General features: G+C 35.9%; 1 protein-coding gene across 4 annotated transcripts in view; it reads left to right on the top strand.

The window, feature by feature from the left end:
- TRPS1 (transcriptional repressor GATA binding 1) overlaps positions 1-23,064 on the top strand; it is a 230,112-nt gene that overhangs the window by 141,949 nt on the left and 65,099 nt on the right. The gene's annotated exons all lie outside the window — the stretch shown is intronic.

Genomic DNA, 23,064 nt, shown 5'->3' with positions numbered 1-23,064 from the left:
AAGATGGCAGTGATGACTTGAAGTCACAGTTTTCCTAAGGACAAAACGTTTTTTAGCTGTAAGTTTGATATGTTACACATGAGATATAACATGTAAAAAAAAATTAAATGGCTTCATCCTCCACTAAGTGTTGTTTGTACATAGAAGCCTTTGTCTTCATCTTTTTGGTGTCACATATAATTTAACTTGTTAATTAAATATATCTTGTGATTTGACTGCTAAATGTGGTTTTTAGATTCACTGTGGAAGTTAGATTTGTTGCAGTAGAATTTATCATGGTCTCTTTGGAAGTATTACAAATAAAAGTCTTTATATTCTCACTTTTATCATGTAAACCAATGGGTCAGTTCTTTGGAGAAACCGAGGATATGTTCAGTGTTTTGGGTCCCAACCCCACTGTGGCAATTTTCAGTCCATTAAAACCAAAAGCCTCAGTTCCAAAGTGATAATGTGGTACTTTATTGCAAGCAGAGGTCAAGTTTAGATGGGAGAACAGAAAGGGAAATAATGAATGATTGAAACCTTGGGCACAGATTAAATGCATTACTAGAGAGAGAATAATGGAATATGTACCCAGCAGGAACGACTGGTCATTTTTGCATGGACCTAAACAAAATTGAAGATATATTCCTGAACAAAGGCCAATCAAATCCATGCATACTATTTTGGTTATCTCCTATTTGGTTAATTTGGTTATTTCCTATTTTCGGAAAAGATTTCTAAGTGGCTGTGTGTGTGTGTGTGTGTGTAAAATATATATATTTTACTGGTATGAAGCATAGATAGATAGATAACATAATCCAATAGAACAAATTCTATTAATGTAGATAATTTGTAGGTATCTAATAAATTTTATTCCAGCAGATAATTCTTGTGGAAAGAGACAAAAGTTCTTGTTTCTCCTTGTACATATTTGTGGCTTTTTTCCTCCACCAGAAAGACAGTGAGATCTGACAGGAGGTAACACTTTTTAAACTCTAGACATGCATACTGTCGGGCACAAGTGCCCTAAAAAGAACACCAAACTGGTTGATGAAGGACAACTTTAAAAGAAAAAAAGAAAGAGTAAAACAAATGACTCCGAGACTAATATTTGGTCCTTGGGATAGATGCATGCATTAGTGATGGAATATTGCTTGATTACATCCTTAAAATCTTTTACATTTATTGCTTCAATTGAATGAGGCTTTCTGACATCTGTATCTGGAACTAATTCTGATAACCTTGACATGCAGAATGGAGATAAAGGATAGATAGCTTTCCTCAAAATGCTTCAATATGGCAAGAAGAATTATCTAATATTGATAAATAAAGCAACATGACATCTGTGTTGAATTCTGAATCTACTTGTTGAGTTGTGTAAGAGGTAAAAGAAGGCACTTATTTGCAAGATATTTAATGCGTTTGGGAATAGCCAAGGTCAAAAGCATAGCAGGACTCAATGCAAAAAATTTTCCCTCTTAATGAAAATGTCTTTCAATAAGAAATTGGCAGCTGAGAAACTGTGTCATTCTCAGAAGTTTAACATTCTTTTTGGGGCCTAAGAAACACAGTCCCAGAGAACTGAGTTGTATTATTAAAACTGGTTTAATATTTATGGCTTAGGAAGAACACATTAATAGTTTTTGAATAAAGCCTGAATTAGGAAGGGATCACCTGAGAATGAGTGATCATTCAGTTCAGTGTTTGCATTTGCACATTAAGAATTCTTAAAAGGCTCCTTTTCAGCCACTGAAAAATGCATCATAAAGGATAAATCTATCACAAATCAAGAATACATTTATAAAGCTATAGAGGTCCAATATATAAACAGGAAAAGCAAGAGATATGGCACAGTTGAGGCTTGGCTATGGATATGCATGAGAGAAAGTGACTGAACTGAGCTTTGAAGGATGGGCAAGGTGCAGATAAGTGGGCTGGATTGAGTACAGTGTGGATGTGGAGAATGCACAGAGTCCAGCTGGGATCTCGGAGACCTTTACCTCAAGGAAATAGAGTTGAAGACACAGAGGTGGGAACCTTGTGTATCAGGCTAAATGAATTAAACTTTACTGTTTGGTCAGCATAAAGCTGTGCATGTTTGCAAATGAGAGTAATGTTTCATGCAGACTAAACTCTGTGCCACAGTATTAGAGGAGGAGGGAGCAAGACCCTGGAAACCTGCTGGAATAGCAGATGTTGTTGGTATGAAGCACAGGTATGGCAGTAGAGTGGTTGCCTTGATATTGGAGAGAAAGGCAAGGATGCAACACAGGTGGAAGGACAACTCCAGGCTCCATCAGGTACTGTAACTGAGTAAGAGAAGGTTCAAGGAATTAAAAAAAAAAAATCCCTCAGGTTGAGTTCAACCCACTAGGATATGAAACAGCTCCTTGTTTGTTTTCTATAACTCCTTTTGGAAATGATCAACTTCTTTTAAACTTCCATAGTGAAAATACTATTTTTGTGGGGTTGTAAAATGACAAGAACTTTACCCTTGAAGGAATAATTTACAATATTGTAGATGATAGAAAATTGACAACACTATAACAAAAATGGATTTGGGTTTATTAGGTTTAATATTTTGCCTAAATGGATATGTTCTTCTTGCTGTGTGCTACAAATACTTCAGGGCCCTTTGGTATTTAGCAAGTCTTTCCCCACATTAGGCAGCAACTTTCTTGATGACAGGGATTTCTGTCTTATCTCTGTCTGACTTCTCAGCCTGAACTTCAGGCCTACCATCTAACAAGCACTCCATAAATGACAATTAAGTGAATAAATGGAAGCCAAATATGTTTTCTGGTATTGATTGGTTTATCACGAGCCTTCTCATTGGAGTGGGTCCTGTCCTGTTAGGAACTCCTTTACCTCTTTAAAGAGATGATGAGTTTGACTTTAGGGAAAACATCATCACTTTCCTTGGGTGCTGTCATACATGGGAAAAAAATGACCCTGAAACATTTATTACTAGTCCTTAACACACTAGGATTTTAACTCATTGTAAGGAGCCATTGAGTGAATTGAGTAGATCAGAAGAATATTTGATTGTCCAATATTTTTGTTTAGTTCAAAAGAAAGCCAGGCAAAGCCCCCAATGCTGCATAGACTTAAGCTCATAATTCAAAAGTTTTTATTTTATTTTATGTTTTTATAAATGAACAGTGACTAGTCTTTCCAATGTACATCGAAAGATGCACTGGACATAAATAGTCCCAGGAAAGTAGATCAGAAGTTGGAGAGCGTTTGGACTCCCTTCCAAATTGCTCTGGCCTCAGAGTTCCGCAGCAGTAAGCTAAAATTCTAGAAAGGTTTAGGTTCAGAAACCACAGCAGAGTTATGAGAAAGGCCTTTCTAGCTTCTGTTTCTTATGCCGTTCACCAAGATTCAGAAGGAAATGCAGCCAAATTTAATGGTCGTTACCTGATGAAAAACAGACATCCTTTGGATTATCCAAAGCAGTACTGAGCTGGACTAAATGCAATTAGAGGACTCCACTGAGGCCAAGGTGGTTGAGGAATCCCGGAAAAACAACTGGATACAAAATATGGTTCACTGTGTCAGGTAACCCATGCATTTTCAAAACAGTATTATGGGAAAAGTAGTAGAGAAATTCACCACATCATAAAGAACACATTAGATCCAGCTGAGGACACTATTGAGTCAATAGATATGGAGAACTTTGGTTTGTCAGCTCTATAAGGAATGGAGGTATTCTTTAAGCTGTGTATGATCATGCTTATTAATATTTTACCATGTTTAATCCTTAATATATTAAGGATTAATGTATAATAGAGGTTGTGACATCTATGTTCATTCCTTCATATTTTTGATGATTTTTTTGTCTTTGAAATGAAAAATTCTTTGTATATCTTTGTAGTAAACTCAAGTTTCTCTGATATTGAACCATGCAGAAATTTCTGCACGAAATGAAATAATGAGCATTATCTGTTTAATTTAAGTAAGTATGTTAAGCTGGCATTGCTCTCCAGGAAAAATTAATGTTTCCTTTTTTATATCAAGAAGGCAATTATTAGCACCTTTTTTCCCCCTAAACAAAGTACAAGAATGATTGGGATAAAAAGTTGCTTCTGAAAAGCTAGACAAGCTTTCTCTACACACCCAGAGCAGGATGGCAGTACAATTTAGTAACTTAAGCCGTGCGTTAGAATTCACGGCTACGCAGAGCCTTCACCCTCGGGCCAGACCTATAGTAGTTGTAAGAAAATGATTTATGTGTTGTAATAAATGTTACTTCTCAATCTGTTTGCTTGTTCAACGGTTGAGGTCCCCAAAGAAAAGGTCTATCTCAAATTAGGACTGGCATGTATTATCTGTCAACTTTATATAGTACTGTAAAAGTCATTCAGCTGACAGTAATATTAGCAGAATGGTTTATAGGTTTTGTACTGTGCGAAGCCCCGTCTGGGTGAGGAGAGGCGATGGGGCCGTGGCGCTCTGTGGTCCGGGATAAAGTTGCGTGTAGATGAGTCGTTTCAATGCTTCTCTGTAAATGAACATCTGGCTCACATATTGATTCCATGTGTGAAATGAGATCAGCCCATATAATGACCAGAATCAATCAGACTTTAGCTGAGGAGTAACATACACTGGTCTTGATTTGTTAGACAACCAGAATTGGCAGCACCTTGCATAATTTGGCACCAATTGACAAAGATTAGGCTGTTTGGGGGCCTGGGTGGTTATTAATTTGAAACCCCCCTTAAATATTTTGCAGAGTAAAATCAGCTGTAACTTATTTGTCCCAACCCCCTCCTTTTCATACTAGATCTAATTGTTTTAGACAAACAAGTGAGCTTGCGGCCTGTTCACTTTACACAGGAAGACATGAATTCTTTGATCCATACAATATTCTTTAGCTCAACCTTGGAGCTATTTACCGAGGAGATTTATTTGCAGACAGACAGTAGAACCGTTCTTTGTGAATAGAAATGAGTGCAGCTTCTACGGGTTTTCAGCTCATGTTCCTGCTACTTACTGTAAGAGAGAGAAAACTAAACCATCTTTATTTTTAACCTGAATCATTCTTTTTTTTTCTTTTTTAATGTTTTTTGAAAACTGAATTAGGCTATTGAGCTTCCTGTTTTCTCCTCACACTTCACAATTATTGGAACAGAGATCGAACCTGGAAGATGACCCAATCCCATTTCATTTTTGTCCATTGTGTAATCATGAGGAAAAAATTGTGAGATTTAAAACAAGACAGATGTTAATTGTAAACGTTTGACAAATATGTGTCTCTCCTTAATTTCTGGGTACAAATGGATCTACCTGTATTGTACTAACAGTAGATATTTGAGGATATAGTTATAATTGTCAAAATTTAGTTTTAAAAATTGATTATTGCTGCCAAACAGTTTTAAATATATAGACTCATTTATTTTGAATTTAGGTAATCTTATTTAGGTAAGTATCTAAATCAGTATTTAATTTTTCCTTCAATTAAATAAGAGTTATTTGAACAAAAGCTCTCTAAATGCTTTAGATATAATGGGCCAGACAATATAATAGTAACAATAATAAGACAGTTCCATAAATATGTCTTTTTATAAAGCTGTAATATATGAACTCCATTAAGACTATTTGATTTCTACTTGGGATAGAGAAATCTGATTTATGAAATCAGTTCCAGAGATAATTCTCAATTCTTAATTATGTCTCACAATGAATTACTATATTCTCTTTTGTCATCTCAGAACTTAATTTGCTGGGCCTCTTGATAACCAGTGTATGGAAATCATCTCCTCCCTTTAATGTTCTTTTTCCATACAAATTTGTAAATTATAATGAAAAATGTGTTTCTTTAGGGAAAGCCTTTCAGGTTTTTCTGATTTTATTTCCTGGTCACTTAGGTCATTAACATCGTTTATAGCATTTTTTTTCTTTTTTTCCCTTTTGAATAATTTACCAATAACTTGTAATTTACTCCCTTCCACATACATTTAAGTTTCCAAATTAAGGAATTTAATTTTGGGAGGAAAGCATTTGCAAACACATAAACACACTTCTTTGTTGTCATCATTAGTCAGGAACCTTTTAAGCCTAAACAAGCACTCAGTCTGTTAAGTTCTAGTTGGTCAAAATCTTTCAAATTAGCTCCATAAGGCTTAAGGACCTAACTCTGGTAAACAGAAGTGCCTAAGTTTATGCCAAATGCCTTATAAGATCACTTTGCAAGAATAATGGCCAAAGACATTAGAACCAAATGCATACACCTCTGGTAAGTAGTCAGATTGTTATTTGTAAAACAAACAAACAAATAAATAAGTAAATAGAGAGTTTTAAGAAGTAATGTTTGTATATATAGGTAGAAGTGGGCAGGCCAAAAGGCTTTATAATTTTAGACCATTAAATAACACAATCACATGTAACACTTTCTGTAGAAGATACACTGTCAAGACATCACATGCAACTGACATTTGAGGAATAGCGAAGTGTGTGGTTGTTTCACACATTAAAACAATTTAAGCACACATGTGCCCTTTCCTGTCTGTTATGACTAGCCTCAGGTAAGAATTCTTGCATATTAAAAATATTACCACCGTGTTTCAAAGTGAGGCCAAGTCCTGTTACAGGAATGTGTGATAATTCACCATTCTGTCTGCACTATAAGTGAAACCATGTTAACAGCAACCAAGCTTCAACGTGGTTTTTGTTATATTTCAGACATGGTGTGGACAGCTTTATATTTCATAAGATACTTCTTTATTTTTTTGGTACACTGGTTAGTTTTACATAATTTTCTCATTGAAATCATCCATAAATGCTAATTGATAATGACAGTAACCTTCGGAAGAGCCTACAGATAACCTGAAAAGGACTGTCTTTTATTCCACTTTTATTTATAGAGGCTGGTTAGATATGGCAAAACATATTTTTGCCAGAATAACAGATAATGTGGCTCTCTCCGTGGCTGTCACCGTGTGTGTCTTGTACCTCACAAAAATGCTATCTGAAGTCTCCCACATGACTGCTATAATTTTGAAAAAAAAAAAAATCCCGTGGTTATTTTGCAGTCAGAGGTTTTCTTACACCTGAATAAGTTCTCACTTTTACTTTATTTTCATTGTATTGAAGATGCAATTTTAATATGTATTAACCCAGCTGGTTACAGAATGAATTCTTGAGAATGGTGTTCATGATTTCAAAAGCAATAATCTTTGGGGGATTTCAGAAATAACTATGCCTAACAGATAATAATTTCATGGGAAATGACTAAGTGTCATCACTGTCATGGATACCCGCATGGCCTGGCCTATGCTCAGAAAATTATTTCCCGTAACAAAATTACTGAAGCTACCGAGTCTACCACTTAAACAAACAAAAAGCTAAATGTGTTTAAATGTGGGGAGAGGGCCTCTTCTCAGTTGGATGCATTGGGTTTTGTTCATGAGAGCAGTGAATGACAATAAAGAGTTAAATTCTAATGGTGAAGGGGGCCTTGAATTCTCTGAAGTAATCTGAACTTTATTTTTTAGGCAGTAAAATTATAAATCCTTGTTCCACCTATATGTCATTCAGCAGGTGATAAAAAAATACTTCTAAAGAATGATGGACAATGCTAGTTCTTTGTAGTGGTCCCTACAACATGGCAGAATCCCTCCATCTGTTGTGCCTAGCACTCATTCCCTTTGTGTTAGGATATGTTAGACCTCATGACCCACAAGACAGGCTGGAGGCAGACTAAATATACATTTTTTTAAAATAGGGTAAGAGCTAATAACTTACTGAAGTAGGAACGTTGTAATGGAGTTGACCCGCAGGATCTGGTGACTAATTGGTAGTTAGAAGGGTTTAAGCAATGATGAAAAGGATGCAAGGAAGTTTTGTCTTGCCTGAGATAAAAACACAAGACTATAGGCAGTTTGGATAAGAAGTACCTAGAGCCCTGGCTGGGTGTCTCAGTTGGTTGGAGCACTGTCCTATATACCAAAAGTTTGGGGGTTTGATTCCCAGAGAGGGCACATACCTAGGTTGCGATTTTTATCCCCAGTCAGGGCACACACGGGAGGCAACCAGTTGATGTTTCTCTCACACATCAATTTCTCTCTCTCTCTTTCTCCCATCCTCTCTCTCTAAAGTCAGTAAACATATCTTTTTTTAAAAGAAAAGTACATAGACTTCACTGGGAGAATTTTATGAAACACCCATTTGGGTATTTTACCCAGGCTCTTGCAACAATATGTAAGTTGTTGTCTATAATAATAAGGATGCATAATTTTCATCCACCATCATGATAATTCCAAGTAAGGGAAAACATGGTTTTCATTTCAGTAATAAGGTGGTAGTACAAATTATAACACTACCACATTAAGAAAGGAATATTCATTCTTTTCTATCAACCCAGAAAAAAATCCAAAGCCAACCAAGATGATGATAAAATGCACCCGAGCTGGTGTGACTCAGTGAATTGAGTGCCAGCCTGTGACTCAAAGGTTCGCTGGTTTGATTCCCAGTACAGGGCAAATGGCTAGGTTGCAGGCCAGATCCCCAGTAGGGGGCGCATGAGATGCAACCACACATTGATATTTCCCTCTCTTCCTCCCTTCCCTTTTTTAAAATTAAAATAAATAAATAAATCTTTGGAAAAAAAACTATTGGAACCAAATAAATAAACAATAAACAAACACTCCCAGACATTTGCTCATGGTTTTTCACCTCCACCTTCAGTGCTCACCTACCTCTCTGTGCTTTCTAGCTTCATCCTCCCTATCAGTTTAAAAAGAAAAAGAAAAAATGATGATAAAATGCATATTGTATGTAAACTTGCATGTTTTTAAATAAACGTTTTGCCTCTTTCTAGGTTATTTTTAACCTCTTTATTTTGTCAACATGAATTATAATTTTTCTGGAACGGAGGGAACTACAAGAAATTTGGCCTACCCATCTAATTTTTAAAATAAAACTTAATTTGCTATGTATTTTAGTTTGGATCCTTCTGCTCTAAGATACCCTATTTCAGGGCATTTAAATTGATTTCATTGTGATTTACCAGTTATTTTAAAATAATACTGAAAATAGGTTTTTCTTAAAATGTAGAAAATAAATCCATAGAGCATTACACAAAACTGTGAATAGATTTAAACTTCTTCTTTACATTGTTGTGTCTATTTCTCTTTTTTAAAATTTGATGGCAGTTTTTGGCAGCTAGCACTGAACTGCAGTTAAAATTGAATTGAATTAAATTGCCTAATAATTTACCTGCATTTGTGTGGTATCTTAAGTGTCATTCTTAGAACATTTTACACACAAAGGGAAATGCCATCAGGTTGGGTTTTAGCTTTAAGTTATAAATGAAGGAAGCCAGATTATTTCTGGGTATTTATATGGAAGACTTATAATAATAAATTATATATTTAAAAAATCCTCACTATGATTAATGATGGATATACATTTTACTAATGAAATAGCACATAAATGAGATGCCGTTTGTATCATTTCACACATGCTCATCTATGTGTGTTTATAAATATTCTAAGCACGATTGATTGGCCTGCAGTTTTTAATAGTTTCACTGTTATTTCTTGCTGACTGTAGTTGGCTATTTAGCACACAAACAATTCACAAAGTGCATACTTATTGAGCACCTACTGTGGGCCAAATATAGTGTGTTATTTCCAGATATTGTATGTCAGCTCTTTGAGTTTCGGTGCTCCCATAGATACTACAGAAGCTGTGGTATCAGAGGGCCTTCGGGTGCTTTGACAAGTAAAGCCTGTAAATGTCCACATTTCTGCATTTGTGGCTTCTCTTTTTACAGCCCTCATGTTTTATCTGGATCCTGCATCAAAGAGATAAGAGAAAGGGAGTTAATAATTGAAGGTAATAAGCCTTTCATTATTCTAGTTTTGGAAGTTAAGGCTTATCCATGACCAGACCTCCCAAGTGCCTTCCTCTCCTTTAAGCTGCTGGATTCTATTCTCTGCTGACTTTTCTCCATTTTTGATCACTATGCCTCAGAAAGCTAAACCCAAAACTCCGTGGAGAGTGTCATGACTTAACTGATCTTACTCTGATCTTGTGACTTTATTTTCTTCTATCAAGAAAGAAATGGGCTCATATCTACAGCATATCCTAAGGGCGTGCCTTTATTCCTCCAGATTGATTCCATTCTTAGCTCACTTTTTATCCATATAGATGAATTTGTTTCCCACATAAGTAAGTGTTGGCTCTACGATGCCAAGAAGGTAGACTTGAAAACCTTTGCTTGGATCACTGAAAAATTTAACCAGGTAAGGTCAAGACCAGGTCTGCAGTTTAGGAAGCTGTTCCACTGGGAGTGAGGAAGGTGGACTGGAATGGGCAGCATTCCAGTGTGCAGATAGAAGACCAGGTAGATATTGACTAAAGACCTGAACTAAAACAATGGAATAGATTTAGAAAAATTTAAGATGTTAAGTTACCTGTAGTTGATAAAGATTAGACACATCACTGGGGAAAAGGGACCATGAGTTCATTTTCTGGCCCTGCCTGACAATATGAAAGATTGTACCATTTACAAAGATAGAGAAGTAAGAAGTTACAGTGTTCTTTTGTGGGGATGAGTGGAAATCATATTGGTGATAATTATATTGTGTGTGTGTTTTTAGTGAACTCTTTGAGTTTCACTTGTTTGGGTCCCAGCTTTAAAATTTTAAGCAGGTTAGTGTGGCTCCAGGAGATACCTTTGCTTAGATTATGCAAATTTGGAAATTAGTGGTACTTAAAGTAAGTATTAGTTGTAACCAGGGACATAGATGAGATCTCCCAGGGTTCAAAGCTCCCACTGTCGTTTGTGGGTACCTCGGTTATAGCAGTGATGCTGTCTCAATTTTTTATTTGCATGCTTATGTCCCATTAGCTGGTATATCTTTTGAAACCAGTATAAATCATGTCTTCTGCTCAGGATCTCTAAGCATCTCCACCTGGATGCTAATATAGTACCTGGAACATGGGCAGGCATTCAACTATTCAGTAAATGAATAAAGAAACAAATATATGAGTGGACCAAAAAGTGTAAAGTGAGAAGGAAGGGACTCTAAGGACATTATGATTTGGATTTGTAGGACTATTTTTGAAGAGTAGCCTCGCAACTTTGATGGCAACCAGAAGAGATGGGTGAGTATTGCCAAAGCCAAGGTGGGCGTGAGCAGGGGAAGGCGAGAGTAACAGAATTAGGAGTTACTGGTCAGAAGGCTCATTTAGTCTCCATCTCCATGAGAGAGAACAATGAAAGAAATTACCCTATAACAAGATCTATACAGACATTAGGAATATGTTTGGTTCATATGTTTGAAATTTGAGATTCTCAGTCACTGTCAAAAACACCTGCCATGGCTGGACTATCCTGGCATTAAAACCAAGTTCTTCATGTAGTTATATTCAATTCCACTGAATGACTCACAGCCTATTCTGTGTTTTTCCACACATCAAATGACAAAGTGCCAACAATGTTTTTTAAAAAGTACTGTTTATGGGTCTTCAGGAATTATTTGAGTGTACAGTTGTTTAGGGTGCAGATGCTTGCAGAATTCAGGGAGGCTGTACTCTAACATGCTGAGCGTTTTAGTTAGTTGCTTTTGTAATAATGGATGTGTGGATAACTGAGACACATCTAATTAGGCGGAATCCTACCCTGACTGTTTTGTAATAATAAAAGGATGACATTGACCTTGTTTAAGTAACTTAAGAAATAAAGCCAGCATTTTCCCAGAGCACTTCAGATCATGACCCAGTATCACAAATAACTTCTCATTATAGCCTAGCTTCTTTTATTCCATCCATCTGTATGAAAATATCTTTATACTATCTAACCAGTTATATGGCTCAAATACAGAAAACACATAAATTTACCTTAATCTGTGTCTATTAAATTTATTTTTAACCTACAAGTACAGTAAAGCACTATTTCTTCTGCCCCCTGCCCCCGGCAATATGGAAACGCTAGAGACAGACTGACTCTATTAATAAAGAAAAATGCATTTCAGGAGATACCCCTAATTTATGGTTTTTATTAGGGTTTCTTTCATTCTCATTGCTTTTAACTTTTTTGTTGTTGTTTAGAAGTAAAGCCTGATCTTTAAAATACCTCAATTTGAATATCTCACTGAGATTTTAAGAAACTAGAATATTTTGCCTTCAACAGCTAAAGTGAGTGTCTTTTTGAGGGTAGAATATAGTCCCCCCACAAAAAAAAGGAAGGAAAGGGGAACCTGGTATTAATATACAAGAAGTATATAGGACCTGGTCACTCTTATTTTTGTGTGTCATTATGAAAACAACTAAAATATTGCTTTGTTTTCCAAAGAAGCAGGGCATAATGACTTATCAATAGTCAATAACAGCATAGCGCCTTACACTTCCTGAGACTTCTTGCTCCAAAATCTTAAAACAGTTTGTAAAGCACTAAGAATTTTATTGGCAAATAAGTTGAATAAATTTGAGTCAGTCGTCCTTTGTCATTCATCAACATAATTTCAGAGTTTAGGAAATAACAATAAAGTCTATTATCTCTGAACCTACATATAGTAGTAGTAATAAAGTAGTTCATTCATTTTTAAGTTTATTTTTTCTATTAAATAAAAATGGGACTAATAGTAGTTATACCACAAGTTCTGACTGATGAATAAGAATATTACTAAATACTCAAAATAGTATGTGATTTCTGAGAACTTTTATCTTTTTTACTTCATTTTTCAGAAGACTGAATTTAATATCATAAGAAGTGTGTTAAAAGGTGAATAAACATTTCCCATGTAGGGACTCTAGCCTCACCTCCCAGGTGGTGACTAACGACTTGTGATAGAAACAGATTCACTTATTTTCAGCTTCAGTAACCAACCAGGATTAGCTCATTTCTGTCTGGGGTTATGTGTGCTTTCTCTAAGTGACAAGAAGCATATTGGGTTGAATCATGGTTCCATCAACCCTAGCATTTCCTCAGGTACGTGGCATGAAGTTCCTTTGTGTTTTCAGCAAGGTTTGATTTTCTTTACTTTGTGGAACATGAACTTTTGGTTTCAAATATATTACATTCCACACAAACAGGATTCAAACAAATATGTCTGGATTCTACTATACTATATTATGTTTTTCTCGCTCATCAAGGACTATAGAAATAAATTTTGTAAATTCTGAAATTATTTCCCAAGCTTAAAACTAATATTTCTGCCTCACTAGTATTGTCAGATGACCTTTCTCACCTCTCTCCTATGCCCTCTTCTTTGATGCCTCTAATCTGCTGAGGAATTAGAAACTGCAAAGTAAAAGAAAAAAAAAATCTGATGAAGGACATTGTCAGTTTTATTATTAATAAAAGTTTGATCTTAATGGGTTTCATGGGAAGTTTTATATTACCCAGTGGACATTTTTCTTAATTTTGGAGAGAAGAATTAATTCTTATCCTTTATTTTGAACTTCAAGATTAGTCCTTCAAGAGAATAGGGCTAAAGGGCCAATAGAAGTTCCAATCTCAGGATCTATTATCTTCTCAAACAGTAGTCTTTGCTTTCAAAGAGCAAAGAAACATCAGGTAAAGCATATCCATTTACTAATTTTCTTAATAATCTACCAAGCTTTGTCTGTAGTTCTTAAATACTTGTTTCAAAATACCTTAGTATAACATAGACTTGGGGTGGATGTGTGTAGGGTCATACATTCTTAATTCTGCTGTTAGATATTTAACAAACTCATTTGTTACTCTCTGATATTATTCTAGGAAGACAATGGAGATACAGTGAATAAAAAGATCTCAATTTTATGGAGCTCTTTTATATGCTGAAAATTACCTATAAGTTCTTTTCTTTGCTTTTGTTCTTGCTCAGATCAAAATCAAAATTAATAGAAAAAGACAAAACAGTAGTAAATGCTCTTTTCTCTTCTCTCATCTATATGCTAGGAACATTTGTATCTCTCTTAATATGCACTAGGGAAACTCATTATTGTAAATAAAATCTTATAAATCTTCCAATTCCTACATTCTAAACTCCTTATAGACAAGGTTCAACTCTTAAACATCTCCACATTTTCTATAGGGTTTTGTTACATGGAATACACTCAGTTATTGATTGTGCTCATCCAGGCTCATAGTTCCTTGACAGCTTTAAAAATATCTACTTTTTTTGCCTCTAACATTTATAAACACTCCAAAAATATTGATTTAATTTTCATTCAAGTAATACTTTGATATATCAAGAGTTTACCTTGTTGTATATGCCCACAATGAAAACCTAAGCTCACTTACAATATATGCCCCTCACAAAGGCTCACCCATGTGACACAGCTTTAACCTCTGTAATGTTTGTGTGGTGTATAATATCAATAATTGATCAAGATGGTGTGCCTTTTCTTGAAACTGAACAATATGAAATAGGAGAATTGTTGCTCAGGCCACCTGGTTATTCCCAGAGCTGAACTGGTAGCATGATCCCCGGCCCCCGACCTTTGTTCACTTTCCCCACCTTCTTCTGTGTGGTTTCCTCTGTCATTCAGAGGAATTGGAACCTGGGGACATTGAGCCCACCCTCTCTAGACTTGATAAAAGCTGCAAATGTGATAAGTAGGGAGGGCGAGAATGGATGTCTTCGGCCACATGAACAAGAACTGAATTAGACAACTGTTCACTCAGAGAAACGCTCCATGAGCAGGGTGAAGATAGTATTTGATGCCCATGATTTTTACCTCCATTTTCTAATGTTATATCATAACTTTTGTTCCCTTACTTTGCACACATGAAAACACTGCTTGAAACAAAAGGTCTTTTTGAGATTGAAATTTGGTGATTTCTAGCATCAGAACTTTGAGCAGCAAAATTTGGGGTGGGAAGTGTGGGTGACAGTAAAGATACATTTTTATATACACACAAAATATATATTAAAAAGCTTGATCTAAAATTGAGATACAATCTAGGAAACTGCTGTTACAACAAATATATATTGTGACTTTACTATATGTGCAACTAGTCACTTAAAAAATTTCAGGATTCAGTTGGTTTGCTGTTGTAACTCTTGTTTTTGGTCATGAAGTTGGCATCATCCTTTCTTCACCTTACCTTATGTTTCTCATAGGAATTGAAATGACCAGCAAGATTGCTGACAACAAAGTTTAACTCAATAGATCCCCCCCAACCAGCTATTTAGTAGTAAATGATAGCCATTGTATTTCAGAATAAAAATACAAAATGTTTGCATCATTTTTAAATAGATGAGCTTGTTATAGGATATTAATCACATTTAAAGTCTTTACCTTCAATTTGCCTAGAATGATTTGTCTGTCTTTTAATATTGATATTGCTATAGGAAAGTAGTTACCCATTTACAAGGGAAAGAAAGCATATCAAAATGTAGGCTGTGTGTTGTGTGGGGTTTTTTTTTTATATTTAACATTGGCTCATTATGTCAAAAGACTTTATTATTGTTTGCCATAATACAAGGACTAGAAAATGCTCTTTATTTTGAAAGGCAATCTATTGGTTGGAAAGATCTTGGGCTTTGGAAACCATAGAGCTGAGTTCAAATCATGGTTCTGCCAGTTAGCACCTCAGTCTTATTAGACTCTTAGACTTTATCAGTTGCAATTTTATTTACCACTTAGTAGAAATAGCACATGAGCCATGAGAAGCAGTTAGAAGAGTTGTGGTGTTGGGAAGGACATTAAGACATCAGATTGTTGGCTTTTTCACAAAGTGACAACTAGAAATAATCATCTAAGAAAGGAACTAAGGGACTCCACATACTCCATTTTTGAAGATACCTAGTAATTCAAAAGACTCCATGCTCAGTTCAGTTAAAAATCTGGACTCTATAGAGAGTTCTGTTTGAACAGTGTGATTAGGTCAGTATAATTCATGCCTGGGGTCTCCTCTGGTCCTCTGGTTCTCCCGCAGTCTTCTCATAGGACTCATTTCATGCTGCACAGTTGATGGCGAAATAGTTGGAGTAGCTGGGATGGTAAGCCAGTCCTGTTTGCAGGTTCCGTCACCCTCTTCTACAGAGTAGTTTCTATTCTTCAGTCAGAAAACATTCCAGTTTCAAGTTCTTGAAAAATAGGAAATAAGGCCCTATTGAATAAATGGTTAATTTAGACCTATTTTTTTCTCCTCTGGTTTCCACCGTAATTTGGCTTTCCTTCCCCCCCCCCCACACACAAGATCTATTAGACAATAGTACAGGTTTCATCAGAGAAGTATATAACAGCATGTTTCTTTGGGAGCAATTGAACTGCAGAATAAAACAGTGCTTACTGTGTTTTGAAAGTTGTGTCAGATTGTCATGGTAATACAGAGTTGCATCATGTTGTCATAGCAACCAGAATTAGAAACCGGATTTAAAGAGGATGAAGAGATACCCTTCGGTGTTGTGATTCCTTTATTTTCAAATATTTCATTCCTCATCTACTCCTGTCTATTTTATTTTGTTTTCTTTTTATAAAATGTGGAAAGAGGAGCATGGCTAGAGCACATAATAGGGGTCCATACTTCTTCCCAAATGAAGAGGTGACTAACCATAAAGGCTAAATCATCACATCCTCTTTGAGCCAGGTAGAATTCAGGGTCTGGACCACAGAATCACGTGCACTGCTGTGCCAAGCCATCCCGGCCAGGCGCAGGAGGAAGTTCCACTCCAAGGGGGTTGAAAAGGTATTTCATTTTTCTTAATGACTATTCATGACTTTTCTTTCAAGCAGAAACATCCCAATCTTCCTCTGAAGGAAAAGCAATATTGAGCTCTGGGAGCTGATTCATCAACTTTTATCAGGCTTTGGGGAAGACTGTTTCTTCTCTGTAATTAGAATGATTTAGGTCATTATAGTTGCTCAAGAGGTTAAACTTTGACCCTCAAGGTGAAAAACTAATTTCAATGCTAAACCATTTCCATGATTCCACAGTGGGGACCTAAAAAAAAAAGATCTTTACGAGGCAGTTGAAATATTCGTTCCTGGAGTGCATCCCGTGACAGATTTTACAAATAGTAGTGATTAAAAAATAAATAAATTTGTTAACTGTAAAGATTTGTTAGAAATCAGCTCTTTTAAGTATACCTTCTCTTAAATTAACTCTTACCCTCTTGGCATAAGCAATTTGCTTTCATTCTCTTTGTTGCTACATTGCATCCTCGCAATTTGCTATTTAACAAACTGCAGCAATGCAAGTTGCTGCAAGTTTTACACATTAGTAGTGGCCAGGTAGTATAATACTATTTTTAATGAATGTCTGTTTTTTATTCTTTACCATGCTTTCTTTGGAAAGACGCCCATGAAACAAAGTATTAAGAAAACACTCTGCTGCCCTGGAATGTGTGTATTAGCTGCAGATTATTTCCTATTAGCAGATTAGCTGCAAGGCTATTGGCTCAGAAAGGTCTTTGAGAGTATTTTGTTTTGTAACTGATTCAAGCCATGGGAGAGAATTGCCACCATGATTGGAAAGAAGAATTAGCTACTGTTGCCATGGACACTGGAGTTCACAGTCCCATTGTTAAATCCAGTGCTTCAGAATGAGATGCCCCAGCATGAGTTCAAGCTTTGTTAATGAAATGATCGAATATAGTTTTTCACAGCTGTGACAGAGTCTTGTGAAAGATATGTGAAATACGAGTTTCCTTTATAAATCAGTGTTTTTCACTAGAATAAAATAATTCTATTCTTTTCTGAAAGAAGGAAACTAATGCATCCTTCATTTAAATCTTATTTTTTTGTAATACATACCAATTTAAAGCATGTCTTTAAATATTATATTGTGTTGAAATGTGGAAAAATAAAATAAAATTTCAGATGCTCAAATTACTAGATTTGTACCAGTATGCTTTCTAACAGTATAAAATGATGTTAATATTATATGAGGTGTATCTGTCAAAAAACCTTCATAGAAGAATATAGAGCAAAGCCGCCAATATATTTTGGAGGTGATCATTGTGTGGTCTACATACAATAGATTTTCGTGTTTAAAGTGGAGACGAATTTGTGAAAGTTAAGGACTAGTGGTTTATTATGGTGCTGTGGGTGAAAACCTGTGAGGTTCAAAGGGAAAGTGACAAAATGTTATCAGTCCCAGACTCCTGCTAATAGTCTAGTCAACAGATATTTAAGTGCAGGCTAGAAGCCAACCATAATGTTCTGTACTTCAAAGAGAGCTTGTAGTCTTAACCAGGCTTTCTTTTTAAAATATCTTACCCTTCCTATCCATCAAAAAACCTTTTGTTCTATTTTCTTCCCCTTACAATACTGTTTTGTTCATTTACTTTCCAGAAAGACCTAGATTCAAATCATGTTTCTGCCACTTTCTTATCATGTGGCTTTGGGTCAGTTAATTATTTTGTCTGTCTCAGTTTCAACATTTATAAGCTAGAATGATGACGGTATATCCCTATAGTCTTTCATAGATTGAATGAAATAAAAACAATAACTATCCTGATGCATGGTGCTTGATACTCAATAAATACAGTTGCTGTATATTCAAAGAACTTTTAGGGCCTCCTATTTCTCATAATCTGTTTTTAAAGATTCGGACCTACTGCAAACGTCTCTGCCTCTCCAACTAACTCATAAAAAATGTGTCTAGTTTTTGTCCCAGACATCTCCCAAATATACTTCATGAACATTCTCACCTCTGAGTCTTTGCTTAGCCAAGTCCCCAACCAAGGGCATCCTTGCCCCTTCTTTTCCGTATTAAGATCAATGATTCCTTAATATCCACAGTCGCTAAAGTATTTCCTGACTAATCTAACCCCGCTCCTAATGTTTTCTCATCTCAGTAGTTTTTCTCAAATTGTTAAATATAAATACTGGAAGCCAAGTGAGAACAGGGTTGAAATTAAAAGATCTTATCCCTTCATGATCATCAGGCACTTCTGGGTGTATTTCATTTATGAAAGAAAACATCACCAAAAATAACTGTATCCCAAGGATATCCACTTTCCACAGATTTCGTTTATCTTAAAAATTTGTGTTCAGCTGTATTCTTAACTGCTAAACCTGTAATAGGTTTCGTTACCTTGTCATCCCGATAATTATCATCATTCAATGATTCTAATGACCTCATTGTTACTGGGAGGGCAACATTGTCAGGTGGCCCAGGAGTCCGTTCTGTTGGCACTTGATGGGAGGAGAAACTTTCACTTTGACGCCAAAGCTAAGCCTACGGCAAACCGTTACTGCCTCCAAATAATCTAATGTAGTAATTTAATGTGCTGCTGTGCTGTACCTATTCTATTTCCAGTGTAATACCTCATACTCTAAATCACATCTAAACAAATGCAAATAACTCCCTTATTGAGAAACACTATCTGGTAACTTCAGCTACCTGTGGCATTCTAAAAGAGAAAGTGACAGAGTCTCATCAGAGGGGGTAGTGAGTACCGCAGCTGTGAAAGAAGGAAATTGCAACCATCTTTGGAAAAAAGCCTGTTCTACAGAGGAAGTTGGGATGTGTACTTTGCGCATCTCCCCGTTAGCCCTTCAGGAGGGGAGAAGAGGATTGTTACCATAAGCTGACATCCCAAATAATATATTGAAGAATTTTTTTCTGAAAAACCAGAATTTAAAATATGTATTCCTGAATTATATTGTTGTTGTGTCTCTATGCTGTGTGTTTAGAGAAGGGTAGAATTAGATTATTGTAAATACAAAGGATCCTGCCAGTATCCTAGTCAAAGAACTGTAGTCTCTCCTGCATTGAATCTGAATAGATAAGCAATTGCTCTCCAGTTTACAAAATAATAAAGTAACCCCAATGATTCTGGAAGAAAAAAAAAATTTTTTTTCTAGTCTTTGATATTAACTTAAAGGAAAGATTTTTTAAGAAGATAATTACAGTTTCAAATTCCATGAGATTAATTCTGTGATCTGGGACAATAGAATCATTTGGGCAGATCAACCTGTGCCGGTTGGCAACAGTAGTAACAGACAAACACAAAGAATAACAGCGGAAAGGTAGTCATTTGACTCAGGAAGGACACAAAATAAAAGACCAAAATATACTTATTGTACTAAGTTTGAAGCTTTTTCTAGAGGAAATATGCATTTATACCTAGAACTCCAAATTGTTATTCATTACTTCTATTCTGAGGAAAGTTATTTTGCATAAATAAACATGTGTTAATATGCATGTGTATGCACATAGTAGGGGTTTTTTATGGATTTTAAGGTACAGATTATAATTGAATAATTTTGAGTAAATATAATGGCATAATTAACTATGCCTTTTTAGCCTCTTGTAATAAAGATACTTCAAATTATTCTCACCTTAAGAAAAAAATTGTGATGCAAAGAGCTATATTTTAGAGCCTTACTACTTAGTGTACTTTCTGGATTTTATGAGGATTGGGACATTTAAGAATTCTCTGTAAAACTTGGTCTTGCCCCACTAAAAGCTCCTTGTTTTGGTAAGATAAAAAGTTTATTTGACAGAACCTTTGTATGTGCCTTGCCCTGATATCTATATAAAATACAGTGTACAACAAAATGTAATGAAACATAGAGATAACCATCAGCCAAATTCCACTCACATTATTTCACTCTTATCTCCTTATACACTTACATTTAGGTTAAAAAAATGGGGGGCAGGAATTGGAGGATCAGTAACTTTTTTTTCCACATAGCAGAGGATGGAAGGACACAAAAAGGGCACAAGAAAAGGCTTATTTAAGAAATTAATTTTAAGATGGACCAATAAACTAATATATGAATACTGCTAGAAACATAAAAGAATGGTCAAATAGGATACACTTTTCTTTGAATGTTCTTAAAAATACAACTTGAGTATGTTTCAGAAAGTCACAATTTTAAAGGAGCTTTTCTGAAAAGATGAATTCATGCTAATAGAGATTCTCATAAAGGATATTCCCGATAACATTTCCTGTCCTCTTCAAAATGTCACGGGCACATTTTTTCTTCCTGCCTGCAGCTACACGTTGCTTTGAAATTAGAACATAATGTGTCCTCAGAGCATCATAATTCATGATCTTTAATACAAATAAATGAAAACAAAGTGTACGCTCTTTAATTAATGGGTAAAAATTCAACTTGGTTTTATTAGTAAAGCCAAGAAATATGGAATTGTTGAACTGAATTCTGCCTGACAATTGTATGCTATAAAACTTTTTAATTAGAAAAGATCGAATGCTGCAGGAAGAATTCTGCATCTTTTCTGAAAAGCAGAGGTGGCAAGAAAAGGGGGGTGGTCTCTCATTTGTTTTTCCTTAATGGCCTGTTGCTTTTTAAGACCAGGACTCAACCAGAGTTTTAGTTTTGGTTTTGGGTCATGGAATAGAATGGACCATGTGGTCACACAAAAATGAAATAAAATATGTTCCCACATGCTGTGATAAAAAGTGCTAACATTTTACTAGTATCCTATAGAGCTCATCTCTTCCCAAATGAAAATGTATGTACCATGTAATTCACGTGACATGAGGTATGCATCTGAGTTTAGATCAAAATAAGGGCCGGATATGGAGGATGCCAAGTCCAGACTAAGTCATATTGATTGTTTTTTCAGTAGACAAAGGGTGTCAGCCATTATGATGAGGTGGGGATAAAAAAAGTCATTAGAGTTACACTTTTAGAGGACAGGGTAAAAAGGAAGTGGTTGTTGTGGCCTACCAAAAAGAGTATGTAGTCTATTTTTTTATAACATTTTTAGGTATCAAAATACACATTACCTAATCTCTCTATTATAAACCTTAACTACTTATGAGCTGATTATTTAATTCTGAATTATTTCATGTTTACCTTGTCATTATATATCTTGTTTTCTGCCTTTGGGTATTAATTCTTCAAAGTCACCTTGAATAAGAAGGAAAGATTTAGTCTCTGAAAGACTTGCAAGGAGCTAATGTAAAAATGGCCAGTTTACTGGTTGGTTGTTTTACACTAAAGTTCTGTGTATTGACTGGTCACCAGGATCCTCCCTCTATGCATACACAAAGACAGTAAAAAGAAAAAAGAACATTAACAAAATTTTTAAAGCCCTGAGAAAACCGTGCTTTGTAATCCTGATAGCAAGGGCTCTGAGAAAATTCCTTTAGCTTCGTGCCTGTTCCCGGTATTGCAGTGAGAGACTGTAGCTGCTGGAAGCATTCTGACTTTTAGATATGGTTTAGGTTTTCTGCTCACACTTCTGTTCTTTATTATTATTCAGACGTAGTTCTTTCATTGGAGACAAGTAATGCACACTTAGTGCTTTCTGGAATTATATTATTGGTCTGCTTGTTTACTTTATGCGTTCCCCCAGAAGGGACGCCCCTTAAACACATGGCATTTGCTTTGTTCTCTGCTTGCTGTATCTCTGGCACCTGAAGTGGTGCCTAGCACGCAAGGCAGTACCCAGTGAACACTTGATGCGTGAATGAATTGCAAAGACATCACCACCCTCTCAGGGACAAAGAGGACAGTCTTTTCTAGTCTTCCTTCAAATGTATCATGGCCAATTCCTTCTTTCTTTATTCCCACTGCTCACCAAATGCCTCCTTCCTTCTCCCTTGGTTTATTGTCTGGAGTCTACCACCCGGCCTTCCTGTTCTCTCTTGTCCATCCAGCAGTTTTCTTTCAGGATGATCTTCCCAAATCTAGCTCTCAAACCTCTAATGACCCACGCTGTAACTTGAGTTGTCATTGAGCGGTTTCTCCTGTCTGTGCCTCGCACCCTCAACATCACACTAAACTGGCAGGGATTAGGACAAAGTTCTTTACTATTTCCTCAAAGAGTAGCTATATATAGTATTTATCATATAAGTTGACAATCTATAGCAAATACATTTCTATATATTATATGATTCAGGAAGCATAGGGTAGATTAAAAAACTAAAGGAACATATTAGTTTCCTATTGCTGTGTAACTAATTACAAATTTAGCAGCTTCAGATACCACAAATATATTCACACACAGTTTCTGTAGGTCAGGAGACTGGGCACAGCTTAGGGTCTCACTGGGCAGAAATTGAGGTATCATCCAGGGCTGTGGTTGTCAGCTGGGCTCAGAGTCCTCTTCTGAGCTCACTGGTTGTTGGCCAAACTCATTTTCTTGCAGCTGTAGGACTGAGGTCTCCATTTATTTTCAACTTCTTGGCCAGGGACCATTCTACTTCTCTG

Source organism: Pteronotus mesoamericanus, unplaced genomic scaffold, assembly GCF_021234165.1.
Source record: "Pteronotus mesoamericanus isolate MK-2021 breed Mesoamerican mustached bat unplaced genomic scaffold, CSHL_Meso_final scaffold_174, whole genome shotgun sequence".
Classification (NCBI taxonomy): domain Eukaryota; kingdom Metazoa; phylum Chordata; class Mammalia; order Chiroptera; family Mormoopidae; genus Pteronotus; species Pteronotus mesoamericanus.
The sequence above is the reverse complement of the archived record's forward strand: the minus strand, read 5'-3'. Positions and strand labels throughout refer to the sequence as shown.